This window comes from Manis pentadactyla, chromosome 3 (assembly GCF_030020395.1).
Source record: "Manis pentadactyla isolate mManPen7 chromosome 3, mManPen7.hap1, whole genome shotgun sequence".
Lineage (NCBI taxonomy): Eukaryota > Metazoa > Chordata > Mammalia > Pholidota > Manidae > Manis > Manis pentadactyla.
In genome coordinates this window covers 139,125,331-139,140,564 of record NC_080021.1, presented here as the reverse complement: position 1 = coordinate 139,140,564, position 15,234 = coordinate 139,125,331, and the positions used below count along the sequence as shown (strand labels likewise).

The following is a 15,234-nucleotide window of genomic DNA, read 5'->3' as shown; positions in this document are numbered from 1 at the left end:
GATGACTAGGACAGGATCACCTATGCAGGTGGAATGTTCTGTTGCTTTAGCGCTCTTCTGTTCTTAAATGATATTTGACATTTGACATCTGGATTCTGTGTCTATGCTGCATAAATGGCCCTAAGCCAACTCAATTTGCTACTTTCATCAAACTATTTGTCAGTCTTTGAAGTTGGAATATACAGTATTACTCATTTGTGATGTCATTGCACTAGGCAGAATTTTAGAAATAAACACTCTAAATATTCATGATGAAGAACATTTCTGTCAAACACTGAAAGATTACCAAAATTAGTTGTGGCACTGTCTGCTGAAAGGAAAGGATACCTAACTCTGAGGGTCTGTCCAAAAGCTTGGTCCTCATCTCCCCCAGCACTTAGCATCGGCGTACATCAGAAGTGATCTCTCAGGTAACAGGGTATCATGTTCTTAGCAGAATGCAAAGATTTAAGCAGACCTGTAGTTTTCCCTGAATAATCAGAGACTTTTAGGGACAGACCTAAGCACTAAAGGACCCACCAGTTCTTATTCCAAAGACCTCTGGGGGGTCAGCCAGGAGAGGCAATTTTAAGAATCTCTAATTGAAATAGGTACCTCAAAGACATATCTGCACTCATACATATTCATTGCAGCATTATTCACAGTAAAGACATGGGAACAACTGAAGTGTCCATCAATGGATGAAAAAAGATGTAGCATATATGTTTAAAAGAATATTCCTTAGCCATAACAAAGAAGGAAATCTTGACATTTTCAATGACACGCATGGACTTGAAGGCATTCTGCTGAGTGAAATAAGTCAGACAGAGAAAGACAAAGACTGTATGATCTCACTTACATGTGGAATCTAAAAATACTGAACTCAGAAATAGGAGATTGATGATTGCCAGGGCCTGGGGAGTAGAGATATAGGGAGGTGTCAGTCAAGCATATAAACTTTCAATTTCAAGGTGAACAACTTCAGTGTGGTGACTATAGGTTAACAATACTGTATTATATACTTGCAAGTTGCTAAGAGAGTAGATCTTAAAAGTTCTCACCACCAAAAAAAAAAAATGGTAACTATGTGAGGTGATGGAGATGTTAACTAACCTTACTGCGGTTATCAAGTCATAATGTTTGTGTATCACACCACGTTGTACACCTTAAACTTACACAATGTTACATGCCAATTATATCTCAATAAAGCTGGGGAAAAAGGTAAAAAGACAAAAAATAAAGAAAAGGAAACTTCCATTGTGGGGAAAAAAAGAAAGGATTTCTTATGAAGGTTGTATCATATAACCAAGTAACTATGCAACCATAGTAAGATACTCTTGCAGGGAAAGCATGTGGTAAACCCATTAAGAGTCCGGGACATAAACCATGTTGGCAGAAGACAAAGTGGACCAATGGCTACACTTTCTGCCAAAAATATCACGTCCATATTTCTGACATGGATAAGATGCGGCCTGGATGAAGTAAAACTGAAAAGCTAAAAAACGTCTTCATTCTCCTATATGAACCAATCAACTCACTCTATGAGAAACAAACATTAAGAAACTTCTACAACTTAAAAAATATCACCATTGATAAGATTCCTCAAGGGAGGAACAACCTAAGGCAGGCACAGTCACAGGGGGGCCAACAGGTGAGAAATTGGGGATCAACAGAGGTGAGGCTTAGAACCTCACCCCCCTGTTTTGAGAGAAATCTTCTGCATCTGTGGATGTTTTGTTGCCCTTGTCTAGCTTAAATCAATACTTAGTCTATAGGCACAGACCTGATCATCTTCATTTGCCCTCTTACAGCACTAAATTATGCTTTCTATCTTTATCTTGCATCTACCTACCACTTCAGCATTTTATTTAAAAAAAAATAAGGGAGAAATGTGGGATTCACATATAAATCAAATATAAAAATCAAATGAATAATCATATCTGACTTGATTGTTTATAGTTTATGATGCATGATCAAAACTGAAAGTTTCTGTGATATGACTGCCCTTGCAGTGTTCACCATGTAAGAACTTGTTTGTTATGCTTCAGAAGATTGGAGACTGTTGAGAGTTAGGCTTGGGGTTGATTAATGATTGTGCATTGAGTCCCCTATACAGAATTTTATTGTGTTAACAACCATTTGATCAATAAATATGAGAGATGCCCTCTCAAAAAAGATATATATATATCACCAATGAAAGCATTCATTAGATATTCTTCACCTGTATACAGGATCCACATAATAAATTTCAATTAAGAGTTAGTCTTCTAAAGAGAAAACTCACCTCCTAGTGAATTAGTGTGTATGCTTTTATCAGCAGGTAATTGGTCCCTCATTACATTTTTAAGTTTTGATTGCCTAGGAGCCCACTACTAAAGTCAGTGTTATAATAATAAATAGCTATTAAAGGTCAAGGTTTGTCATTTCATATATAAGTTTTCATGTTTTGTCCAAGTTATATGAATCTAATCACTTTTCTTTCTTTTATTGTAAGTCATCTCAAAGATGCTTTAGAAATAGGTAAGGTCTAAATAATAAACACATTTAAAAAACAATAATGACAATCTAGGGACACACCTTGACCCCAACATACTTCCCAATTCTGTTGTTTATCACAGGTCTCAATCAGTTTCCACACACCTGGGCCCCAGGGGTACATCAGCCTAACAGGGCTGGCTGGGTGCTTGCTGCAGGAATCCTGCCCAGCCAGCAAGAGAAATGAGTGAGAAAGAAGGGAGCAAGATGCAGATTTCCACCCAAGCCACCGTGGTTGTTGAAGCAGAAAGGGAACAGCCAGGTTTGGACACATGCCACCTCATCTACATAGAAGGACTTCAGATGCACCAATTTTAGAAACATTTAAAGAGCTGAAGCTGAGGGAGTCTGGGTATATTACACTGCCCACACCACGGAATGTGTCCAACAGAGTGATGTTCACAGAGGCAAAAGGAAGGCAGGATGTTTGCCTCCTGCCTCAATTACATTCATATCTCAGACATGATTTCTGCTTGGAAAGATCTGAAATTTTTAGATCCCTGATTCCTCCCTCCCACCTCACTCCCTCATTCCCTTTCTCCTTTCCTACCTTCCTTCCTTTCTTCCTTCCTTCCTTCCTTCCTTTCTTGCTTCATTCCTTCCTTCCTTCTTCTCTCCCTTCCTTCTTCCCTCCCTCCTTCCCTCCCTTCCTTCCTTCCTTCATTTTTTTATTCCATTCTTCCTTCCACTCTGCTCCTTCTCTGTCTTTTCTGGGACAGGGCCAAATATCAGTGAGAATAAGCCATAGACGGCCATGCAGTTGTGCAAGATTCCAGACAGACTGACTAGCTTATTATCCCAGCATCAGGTACAAAGTCAGTGCTCAAAAAGTGTGTGCAGAATTGAATTGAGTCTTTTCTGAGAAACCATAGAGATTATCGAACCCAAATAACAATGAAGCCCACAGAACCCTTGTCAATGTACCTATTCACTTGAAAACAGACCAATTTGGGTAGAGGGGGGCAACAAAGTCAAGAGTAAACCCTCAATAACTAGGCCAGTCAGAAGTGAGTGGTCCATAAATGTTCACTCATAAAGATGAACTTTGATTCAAAGGGTAAAAATCAAAGACAGCATTAAATTCAGTTACTAGAGAAGATCTGCTTTTTCCAGCTCAGATCAAACGTCTTGCCTCATTTGGATTCAGATTTGTGTGTGTTTCAGGTTGACCAACATAAGGTAGCAGAGAGGGGCCCAGAGAACAGTCGCATCCCTCAGACTCTAAGTGTGAAACGCAATGACAGTCCTTATTAACCTGGGTAAGGTTTTCATATTCCTTGAAAGACAACCTTTGAATGGTTCTGTCATTCCTTACACCGGTCAGCATGGTTCCTCCTGAGCCCCTTAGTGCTCTGTACAGTCAGCGACACAGATAGCATTACTGTTAAGGAAGAGGACTGCCTCCAACATTAGTCTTCCATTCTACAAATGTGATTTAAAACCTCTCAACCAGCACTTTATACATGGTAAGATGCATTGCCTATCCCCTGAGAAGCCATGAGCACAGCCTCCCTGTAAAGGCACTTAAAGTGGGCTGAAATTGAATAATCTTTGCAATTTGCTATGGCTATTTCCCTCTGGTATAGAGTGAAGTTGGAAATGTGAGAGCTCAGAGAGTCAGAGCAAGCCAAAGGATTTGGGGTTTGGAGAGGAGCCTACCATCATTTCCACTCCTTATAGCCACCCACTTCGAAGCAACAAATGACAGAAAAATATCTGTGCCTACAGATCATTTGAATGATTTCTCTGAATGTGAGTCATTTCGATGGAACATATGGAAACTCACTTTGGGAAAAATGAACTGGGGAGGGAGCAGAGAGTGGGGAGAAAGAAAATCATCCATTGGACTAGATTGCATCAAAAGCAAGGTTTTCTCAGAATGTCTCTTCAACATTACTTATATCCTCAATGAATTATTCCACATTTATAAAAACAGCATATGCACCATATAAAGACGTTAAAAATTGTTTTGCTTCTTTTCATTTGGATTCAAAGGAGACAGAAGGAAATCTCTAGGCCTAAATGTGATTATGGTTCTAGAATTTAGAGTACTGAATTTTTTCACTGGGTTGACTACTCTAATCAAAGTAATAGGGATGTGCCCAATTTCCACTCTTTTGGTGTGGTGTTATTACACAAGCTGTGCCTTTACCACTTGACCTGTTTGATCCACTGGAAAAGTTGTATCAAAGTATGGCCTAATCATGATGATAGGCACTGGCCCAAATGTTGTGGCATAGACAAAGTCATTCTTATCCTCAACATGACACCATCAAAGTGCAGCTGAGAGCATAGTTACCTATGCATAGTGCTATGCAGGATGCTGTGTTGATCAATTATACAAGTCTGGTCAGTGCTTGTTTTGAGGAGCATACAGTTTCTGGAATACTCATCAAGTTACATATCTAAATTAGAAGTATGCCACCAAAGCATTTCAGTGCATATCAAGGAAGGGGCTCATGCACATTTGAGGTACTGTGTGGAGCAAATGTTGTCCATGCCCCTCCCATGTCCCTTGAACTTTACCATTTCTTTGTGCTTTGGATGACTTCCACCAGCAGTAACCTGCAATGGCTGGACTTGAGAGCTTTTTCCAGAGCCACAGAAGATCACTCTGCCCAAGTGGGCAGGCCAGGAATACTGGGGAATTAGCACATCTTGGGAGCAGCCTTCCCCAGTGACCAATGAGCTTTGGAAGATAAATATCTCAGCACCCTCATCTCTCAAGTGGAATAATTGTGAGACATGTGCTTTCTACTATTTCCCAGAGTTTCCCCCACATTATTAAGCTCCAATTGCTCACCTTGGTAACTAGTTCACTAATTCAGTGCTTATCGACTGCTTTCCCATCTCGATTCACTTTCCATGTCCCTGCCAATGTTCCCTGCACCTCCCAAAGGAACTCTTCTCACTTGAATATTTGCTCTATGTCAGTTTCTAGAAGGAACCCAAATTAGGATAAAGTGAATTCATCCTCTAGATGTGGTCAGGAAATGGGTCATTGACAGTCCACATCCAGACAGAATAAAGAAAAGGAGATAGTCACTCTTCTTGACCAAACTTGAGAGGATTCACAGATATGCTGGTGGGACAAATGCTCCTGGTCACCTATCCCATAGAAAGTTTTCCTCCCTCTGTAGTCAATAGAAGCCCATTTGGTTTGACCACAACAAGCTTGGAGTAGCTAAGCCCCTCCCACAGCCCCCCCACTGGCTGAGCCAAGCTTGGCACAACCAAGCGTGACCATTCATTCCCATTGCTGATCATCTGTAGAGGAGGCAGCTGACTGGGTGCCAGCCCATGAGATATAAGCAGAAATGTGCTGAGGCACTCTCTTCCTCCTGGATAAACAGAGAACTGGACAAGTAAAGGGCTTCTCCCTTTCTTTGGCCTTCACCTTCCTTCCTGTTTGGGTCACCAGTGGGTGATGCTTGGAGTTATTGTTGATAACTTATCCCCCATGACAGAAAGGTTGTTGAGTTGCTAAACCAACCCCAGAACCTCCTACCTCTAGACTTCATTTATGTAAAGCAAATGTTAGTCAAAATTTCTGTTACCTACACCCAACTTATCCTTTCTGAGACAGATGCAGTTCTAGAAGCCTGCTCAGTAGGGAGAGATGGTTTGCAGGGCACAGGACTCAAATGTGGCAATGCAAAGAAGAAGTCCCATGTTTTATTTTTCTTGTGTTCTGTTTTCATAGTTCACTAAAAACTTCTCAAATAAAGAATCTGATGGCAATATTCTATTTCTCTCCTGGTATCCTCCCCTATAAACTCTCCCTGTGCATAGTTAAACTGCTTAGCCCATCTTGGTGCTGCCTAAGATCCTGAACTGCAGGACTCTGCCTCTGTCTGAATTGCTCTCAACCCAGGTCCTTACGGCATCCTCCATCATTTTCTTCAGCTCTCTCCTTAACTGTCATCTCAGTGACAATCTCCTATGAAATGGCACCACCCTTGCTCTCATCATCTCTTCTCAAAGAAAGAATGAATGGAGAAGAATGCAATTTGGCTGATAAAGCAATAAGGTTATTACTATCATTATCACTGGTGCATTAAAGTTTATAATGTGGTCCAGAGTGGCCACATGATAAGAGGTAATGCTACAGATTCATGCACCATCAAAGAGGCTGGCTGGGTCAGTGCAAGGTCAGGAAGCCCATTCTGTGACATTTTCCAAGCATGACCCACACAGAATTATTGGATCCTAGTTTAAAGTCCCTTTAGTCACCTACCTCCAATGATCCAGTTGTTCATATTAAGGAATCACCCTTTTGGATGATCAAGTTTCTTAGCCAAAGCTTTTCTGCCTTCCTTTTGTTTTGAGGAGATGGAGAGCACTTGGGATATATTCCTTAACTGCCATGTTTTTTAACTGTCTCCAAATCACCTCTTCCCCCTCAGGAGGAAGAAAAGGAGAACAGCTCTGGGCCAAAGTATCTCTGTCTCTCCTTGAAAGCTCTATTTGGATGACACAAAGCACCTCGAACTCCACGTGACTGTGCTAGACATATGCTAGTCCTAAAAGCTATTCACATGGTCCCTCTCCTTGACCTTCCTTTACCTCGTAGGCTAGAAAGCTAAAACTCTGGATTTTCAAGCTTCCATTTAGCTAGAAATGGCCACAAAACTTAGTTCAGGCCAGTGTGATATAGACAAAGTTCCTGGGGAGTGATACCTTCTCAACTAAAAGGGAAAATCTTTTCTAGGATAAAGCCCTTCATCTCTTGACCCTTCATTCAGTTTCCTACTCGGAATGCAGGTATGAGGGCAGAGTCACAGCAGCCATATTGAATGATAAGGAGGTAAGCAATATGATAAGGAGTTCCACACCAAAGTAAGTAGACCAGAAAGCTGAAGAGCCTGTCCATCCATGAATTGTTGAGCTGCCTTACAGGACCCGACTGCTTAGCCTTGGACACCCTGTCTTGTGAATCACACACACCCCTAACTATTTCATCACTCCAGTAGGGCTTTCTGTTCTTTGTAGCTGATCACTAATGGAAAGACAGACACTGAACTCTTGAAACCCCCTCTCACCTGGAGTTTCTTCAAGTGTCCTCATCAGAGGAAATGATGCTTCCATCCTTCCAAATGTATAGATCAGAAATCTGAGATTTATCCTCAACACGGTTCCCCCTCTTCATGTCTATATCCAATCCACTGCCCAAACGTCCAACCACCAATTGCCATCTTAACTCTTAGTTCTGGATACCACTGTCCCTCATTGGAGTGACTGGGGCAGGCTCCTTGCTCATCTCCCTATCTCTGTAAGATCCTTACTGTAGCCAGTTTCCTTTCCAAATACAAATCTAATCATTTACACACACACACACACACACACACACACACTTCTGCTTAAAAGCCTCCAGTGGCTCTCCATATGACCTGTGATTATGGTATTAATATTTTACATGGCTAAAAGGCCTTTTGGGCTTTATTTCCAACCTTTTCTCCAGCCTCAGCTTATGTTAGCCATCCTTGGAGTTTCACTATCCTTGACCCTCGTTTCTAAGAAAGCGTCCCATCCCTCTCTCTACAAGGTCATTGGAAGGACTCTCCTCTGGCTGGAATGCTCTTTTTTGCCCCCACCTTTTGCTATTTGACTCCTGGCAAGTATCTCCCCTTCACTCAGGGAACACAGTCCTGGCTTCTCAACTCAGAGGACTCCTACCTGACTCAGCTCAGGAGTACAAGATGCCTTGTTTAACACTGCCACAGAAACACCTTCCCTTTATCACAATCTCTAGTTGTAATTAGGCATCTTAGCGAGATCAGTTGTTTAACAGTAAATCCTTGCAAGCAGGATCTCTGTCTGACTTTACACTTTGCCTTTGCATAGCATTCTCCATGCCTAACATGATATCCAGCACAAAAATAAGTGTTCAATAAATATTTGTTGGGCAAGGATTGACTGGAAGAAAGACAAGTAGCCCATTTAATCAACCAGCCCCTAAACAATCGATGATTAATATTGTATTATCTAAACAAAATGAAACCAAATAATACTATGATTGAAATAATACCAAAACGATATTGAGCTTTTCTGGGCCATAAATATTTGATGAATCACTGAACTTTGCCATCTCCATTTAATGGTATCTATTTCAGGGTCCTCCTTCTCCAAGACGTGATACTGGGTTAGGCAGCGGTTTGGGAGGAGACCGTACTCTGCACAGTGGAGGTCAAGCCGTGAAGAGGAGAGTCCTGACTAGGACATACCCCAGATTTGCAGCCTGTACTGGGAATATGATCAAATTGGAGAGAGAAGCTGTGGGAGAGACCTCTTTCCTTTATTCTAAATAACCTCCCATCTGAAACAACCCTGACAGGTGCTCCCTAAGCATGGGGCATTTTAGCCAGGCCACTGACAGAGGAAGAGGCCGCCTGGGAACCTGCTCTCACAGCCCAGAACCCTATCACCAGAGGACTCAGGAAAATGGTAAATGGAAAATTGTAAAGAAGGAGAAGAATTGGCAGAGAGACTCACCTGATAAAGAGTCTCCATTTTGAAAAGGTCAAGTTTTTCCTCAAGAAGATGCTCTTACTTTCTTAATGTTTCTCTCAGTCCCTGTGTCCCTAGGATTTATCTGCTCCCACCTTCATGTTTAAATCATGTGACACAACCAAAGGAAACAGGGACTTGGGAGAGGCTGTGTTTTGTGGGGGTGAGACTGGCATTTGTGAGGTGGAGGCATCTTATAGCCTAGAATCTGGGCAGGACCTTTACTTAGTGACCCTCCAAGGTGGTCAGAGGAGAGAGGAGAAAAACAGGTTGGATAGAGTATAAGTCTTCCCTCCAGCTCCACCCACTGAACTCCACTTTATTCTATTCCCTGTAAGAGCAAAATTTTAGGGATCAGAAGCCATGGATATAAGGCCCCAATCTGCCTCATATGAGCTTTGTCATGCAGGCCAGTCATTTAATCTGCCTGATTCCTATTTTTTCATTCTCAAATAGTAGATGGGACCAAAATAATAAATAAATTTGGGGTAAATACAGATGGAACCCAATCCAAGAATTGTTCCAAGAATCAGTGAGATCACATATGTGAAAATATGCACTGATTCAGTGCAAAGCTTATACCCACATTAGCTAATTTAATTGGACTTCCCATTCTCCAGGCTCTATTTACTGTATTTAAACACAATAGAGGTATGTGTCTATCCACCCCTGATGAAGGAAGAAAATTCTCCCCAGGGCCACACCTTAAGCCCTGGCCAACTTTTCTGAAATGCCGTACTTTCTTATGGGCTCCATTCTCTTTCATATGACATTCCCTCAAGCCCCCTTCCCTGAAACTGTCCTTCCCTGACCCGATACAGTGGTGTCTTGGGGAACAAGAAAACCCCAGACTTCCCCCCAGAACTAAATTACAGGTTCTCCTCACCCTCCAGGAGGTTTCACACAAAGCCACCTATAGCGGGGAGAGAGGTATTACTGGCCTTCTTTGGACAGGAAGTCAGTGTATCTGGTGTGCAAATCCCAGTGGAGAACGTGGCCCTGCAGATGTAACATAACACTCCATATGGACCTGGAAAGAGCCCAGATCCTCCCCACCAACAACCTGGTGACTCATGAATAGTGTTGGAAGTGCCCACATTGGCCTATGAGGTGATAAAAAAAATTCTGTGGGACCATGACCTTACCCCACAGTGATGAGTATATGCGTGTATTTGTGTGGGTGTGGGTGTGATGTATTAGAATATTTGCAGCATGTCAATAAATTTTATTGGCAATCAGCTCTCTTTTGCAAAGTGTTCAACTTCCCATTTTGGAGAAAGGCCAGTGACCGCCTTAATCCTTGGAGAGCCTCACCGAGTGATTGTGAAGGGACAGTACAGACACAGAAGTATGTTTTGATTACCCAATTGCCAAAAGTCACACACGCTGATGCCCAGAAATCTCACTACTTGATAATCTGTATTAAGAAGACTCCTAATTCAGAGGTGTGGAGGTGGAAGGATATTTCCCAACCTTGCTGTTTCCCATCTCAAAATTAACTTTGAGGTTGAGGCATGAAACAATATCTTCCTGTTGGGTAGTATCACACACCTGGAAAAGGATCCCAGAATCCACTCGGAAGAGAATCCCTAAGCATCTGAGGTCCACTGGAATATTCTAATAATTAAAATACAACACCCCTTGGACTTTTTAAAGTGCTAGAAAGGACCTAAAGAAGAGCTAACCCAGTCACCTCATTTTACAGGCGAGGAACCTGAGACTGAAGCTACTGGCCATGCTGAGAGGTAAATCCAGACTCTTGCTTCCAGGCAGGTCCTCCTTCCCTGAACCATGCTGGGTGCACCAAGCTCCAGCTGTAAAGGGTCATTCACAAGACATGCTCTCTGCTTTCTGTCTCCAGCTTCTGCAGGTCCCTTTCAGAGCTCTATTTCACACTCCATCTCCTTCCTTTCTCTGTCTGCTGGGACTGCCATGACCGCATGGCTTAAGCAACACAATTTATTTGCTGAAAGCTAGAATTTCCAGAGCGAGGTGTCAACCCAGCTGGTGTCTGGTGACAGCTCTGCCTTGGGTTGTGGTTGGTTACCTTCTCATATGGCCTTTCTTCTGCGTGTGTGCATGGGGACAAAGAGAGAGAAATCTCTTTCCTCTTCTTGTAAGGCCACCCATCCTATCAAGCTAGGACCCGACCTTAATATCTCATTTAACCTCAATTATCTCGTAAAAGCTCCATCTCCAAATACAATCACACTGGTAGTTAGGACTTCAACATATGGATGGGATGGGGGAAGCAAAATTCATAGTACTTTTGCATCCCTCTACTCAAGAATCTGATTTTATAATCCTTGAACTCCAACCAGGCATTTGAAGAACATCAAAGTGCATTAAAAATATCATTTATGGTTTTCAAATAAAGCCAGAGCAGGACAGTTACTACATTTATCCTTCTAAAATAGTCAGAGTATTCACTTCACTCAACACATCCAACCCTAATTTATTGTACTTAAGTAAAGACCATCTGTTTTGTGTGAATAAGGAAAACAATTCAATATACCACTTCTTAATTTTAATAATGTGTGGATATAATATGGTAAGGTTGATGTACTATAAAACTTGCTAAAATGATACTCAGTGCACAATGTTTTCACCATCTATCAGGCAACCAATTAAATACCGAATGACCAGTGAGCTGTCTGCTAGCCCAAAGCCCAGGCAACCTCATTACTGATACGGTTAACTTAATCAGTTACTTTGCTAATTGCCTGTGAGACACTCTTAAAATTTTAAACACAAATACAAAATGTAAGTGGAAGCACTTCCCAAATGTCTGGAAATCCTCATGCCTCTCTCTACCCACCCACTTCCCCTCACCTGGGTCACCTACCTGCAAATGTACTGTACTGATGACAACATTTTATAAGATGAAAGTTTAGGAACCTCAAAAACATGAATAAATAGGTTGTGCCCTCTTTTGTATATTTTTCAATCTGGTACAGCTGCATGTGTTTTTATACTGTAGGAAGAGTCCTCTGATCCTACAGCTGGAATGTCTTCTCGCATTTGGGGCTCTGCAAAAGAAAGAAGAAGAAGAGACAAAGTTTAACTCTAAAGTAGGAAACAATCTGTTCTGCAGCTGGTGGCATTCAGAGATGGGCAACACGGAAGAAGCACTGTTTGCGCTCAGAGGTGTCTGGGCCTCTGAGATCTGGCCAGCTGGGAGTGCTTGGAATAGAGGCTAAGTCTTAACAGTCCCACAAGGAAGGTGAGCCACTCCCTCCTCATCGTCATCCCCCAGGAGAGCCAAATTTCTCACAAAATAGGGATTCTCTGACCAATGACTGAAATATTGTGCTATTCTCAAAAGCCTCAAGGAAGACAAAACAAGACCATAATTTTAAGTGTTTGAGAAGCCAAAAAAAAGAAATTTGAGTGTGCCAGCCAGCATTAGAGTGACGGTCTTCTTACTCCTTCCAGGCCAGGAGGATGGCCAAAGCCTATCCTGACTTTTAAGCAATTAAACGGTGATACTCACAGCATGGGGCACAGGGGGCAGGGAGGTCAGACCGAGGCATGGATAATGTTAACAGGTGTAAAACATGAGGCATACAGATGTGTTCACTATAGAAACATAGCAGTATTGGTCAATAACCATGCTAATGGCTCTTTTACAAACTTAAGTTAGAATGTAATAACTTGAAGTTGAATCCTGAAATAAGACCTTTCACCAAAATAACTGCAGATTTAAGATGAAATGATAAAAGGACTATAACAAAATATGGACAGGTATCCTATAATCTAAGGATAGGGTGGTCTTTCTAAGTATGACACCAATGACAGAAACCACAGCAGTAACAGATTTGCCTGCCTGAAATAGAAAAGCAATTCAGTTAAAGAATAAAACAGTAACAGCATGAAAAATCACTATCATAGAAAAGTACAACAACAAACTTGAAAACCAACAGAGAGAAAAATGTTGACAACATGGAAAAACCAACAAAGGGTGAGTATACTTAACATACACAAAGCCATTAAAAATCAGTAAAAACTCTGGTGCGATTCCATCATGCACAACTGTTCTCCAGAACAGTAGTCATTTATTTCCGTCCACCTTGTCTCCCACCTGAGTGCCACCATCCCACAAACAACTTGATGGAGTTGGACTTGAGCCCCCTGAGGCTCCAGTTATAAACTGAGGCTGACACAGATTATAATTTTAAGGTAGAAAATGATCACCAGTTATTTTAAGGAAGAGTTCAGGGTTGGTGCAAAGGACAAATCACACATTGGTGAGGCGGAAGCAGTGCAGTATGCAGAAAGTCCAGTGAAAGTAACACTGGTAACTTTGAAAATGTCTGTAAAGCCAATGGTTCCCCTTGGGAGCTTTGAAATAACACCACCTGTGGCTTGTAGTTGAAGGGTGGTTCAGGGCCCCTGCATGTTCCTGGATAGCATTTAGTTGATGTGGAGGAAGATGCAGAGTCAGAAGATGAAGAGAAGAGGTGAAACTCATGAGAATATCTGGAAAGCATTCTGCCCCTGGAAGTGGTGGGGAGGTTCCACAGACAAAAGTTAAGCTTGCTGCTAAAGATGATGGAGAAGGAGAAGAATAACAACTCCAGTAAAGGAATCTGTATAAGATACTCCAGCCAAAAAGGCACAAGAATCAAACCAGAATGGAAAAGACTCATAACCACCACCACCAAGATCAAAAGATCAAGAACCCTTCACCAAACAGACAAAAACTCTTAACACATCAAGTGGACCTTGTCCCATAGAAGACATTAAAGCAAAAATGTAAGCAAGCATAAAAACAGGTGATTCTCTGTCCAGAGTGGGAGCTAAATTCATCAATTTTATCAAGAACTGCTCTCATGTGGCTGACCAGGAGGCAATTTAAGATCTCTGCCCATAGAGGAAATCTCTTTAAGAAAATAGCTTGAACCATTTATTAAAATTCTCCATCTGATTTCATTTCTTTTTCTTTTCTTTATTTCTTTTTTTATTTTTATTTTTTTGAAGAACATTATGTTTACTAGGCTCTCCCCTACAAGTCCCCCACACAAACCCCATTACAGTCACTGTCCATCAGTATAGTAAGATGTTGTAGAATCACTACTTGTCTTCTCTGTGTTGCAAAGCCCTCCCCTTTCCCCCACCCCCCACATTATACATGCTAATCATAATACCGCCTTTCTTCTTCCCTGCCCTTATCCCTCCCTACCCTCCCATTCTCTCCAGTCTCTTTCCCTTTGGTAACTGTTAGTCCATTCTTGGGTTCTGTGATTCTGCTGCTGTTTTGTTCCTTCAGTTTTTCTTTTGTTCTTATACTCCACAGATGAGTGAAATCATTTGGTATTTCTGTTTCTCCACTTGGCTTATTTCACTGAGCATAATACCCTCTAGCTCCATCCATGTTGTTGCAAATGGTAGGATTTGCTTTCTTCTTTTGGCTGAATAATATTCCATTGTGTATATGTACCACATCTTCTTTATCCATTCATCTACTGTTGGACACTTAGGTTGCTTCCATTTCTTGGCTATTGTAAATAGTGCTGCGATAAACGTAGGGGTGCATCTGTCTTTTTCAAACTGGAGTGCTGCATCCTTAGGGTAAATTCCTAGAAGTGGAATTCCTGGGTCAAATGGTAAGTCTATTCTGAGCATTTTGAGGAACCTCCATATTGCTTTCCACAATGGTTGAACTAATTTACATTCCCACCAGCAGTGTAGGAGGGTTCCCCTTTCTCCACAAACTCGCCAACATTTGTTGTTGTTTGTCTTTTGGATGGTGGCCATCCTTACTGGTGTGAGGTGATATCTCATTGTGGTTTTAATTTGCATTTCTCTGATAACTAGCGATGTGGAGCATTTTTTCATGTGTCTGTTGGCCATCTGAATTTCTTCTTTGGAGAACTGTCTGTTCAATTCCTCAGCCCATTTTTTAATTGGATTATTTGCTTTTTGTTTGTTGAGGAGCATCAGTTCTTTATATATTTTGGATGTCAAGCCTTTATCGGATCTGTCATTTACGAAAATATTCTCCCATACTGTAGGGTACCTTTTTGTTCTATTGATGGTGTCCTTTGCTATACAGAAGCTTTTCAGCTTGATATAGTCCCACTTGTTCATTTTTGCTTTTGTTTTCCTTGCCCGGGGAGATACATTCATGAAGAAGTCACTAATGTTCACATCCAAGAGATTTTCCCCTATGTTTTTTTCTAAGAGTTTTATGGTTTCATGACTTACATTCAG

The 15,234-nt window shown here is 41.5% G+C and overlaps 1 pseudogene; it reads left to right on the top strand.

Annotated features, from left to right (window-relative positions):
• Positions 1-13,879, top strand: part of LOC118931896 (nucleophosmin-like) — a 39,126-nt pseudogene extending 25,247 nt beyond the window's left edge.
• Positions 13,880-15,234: the final 1,355 nt, after the last annotated feature.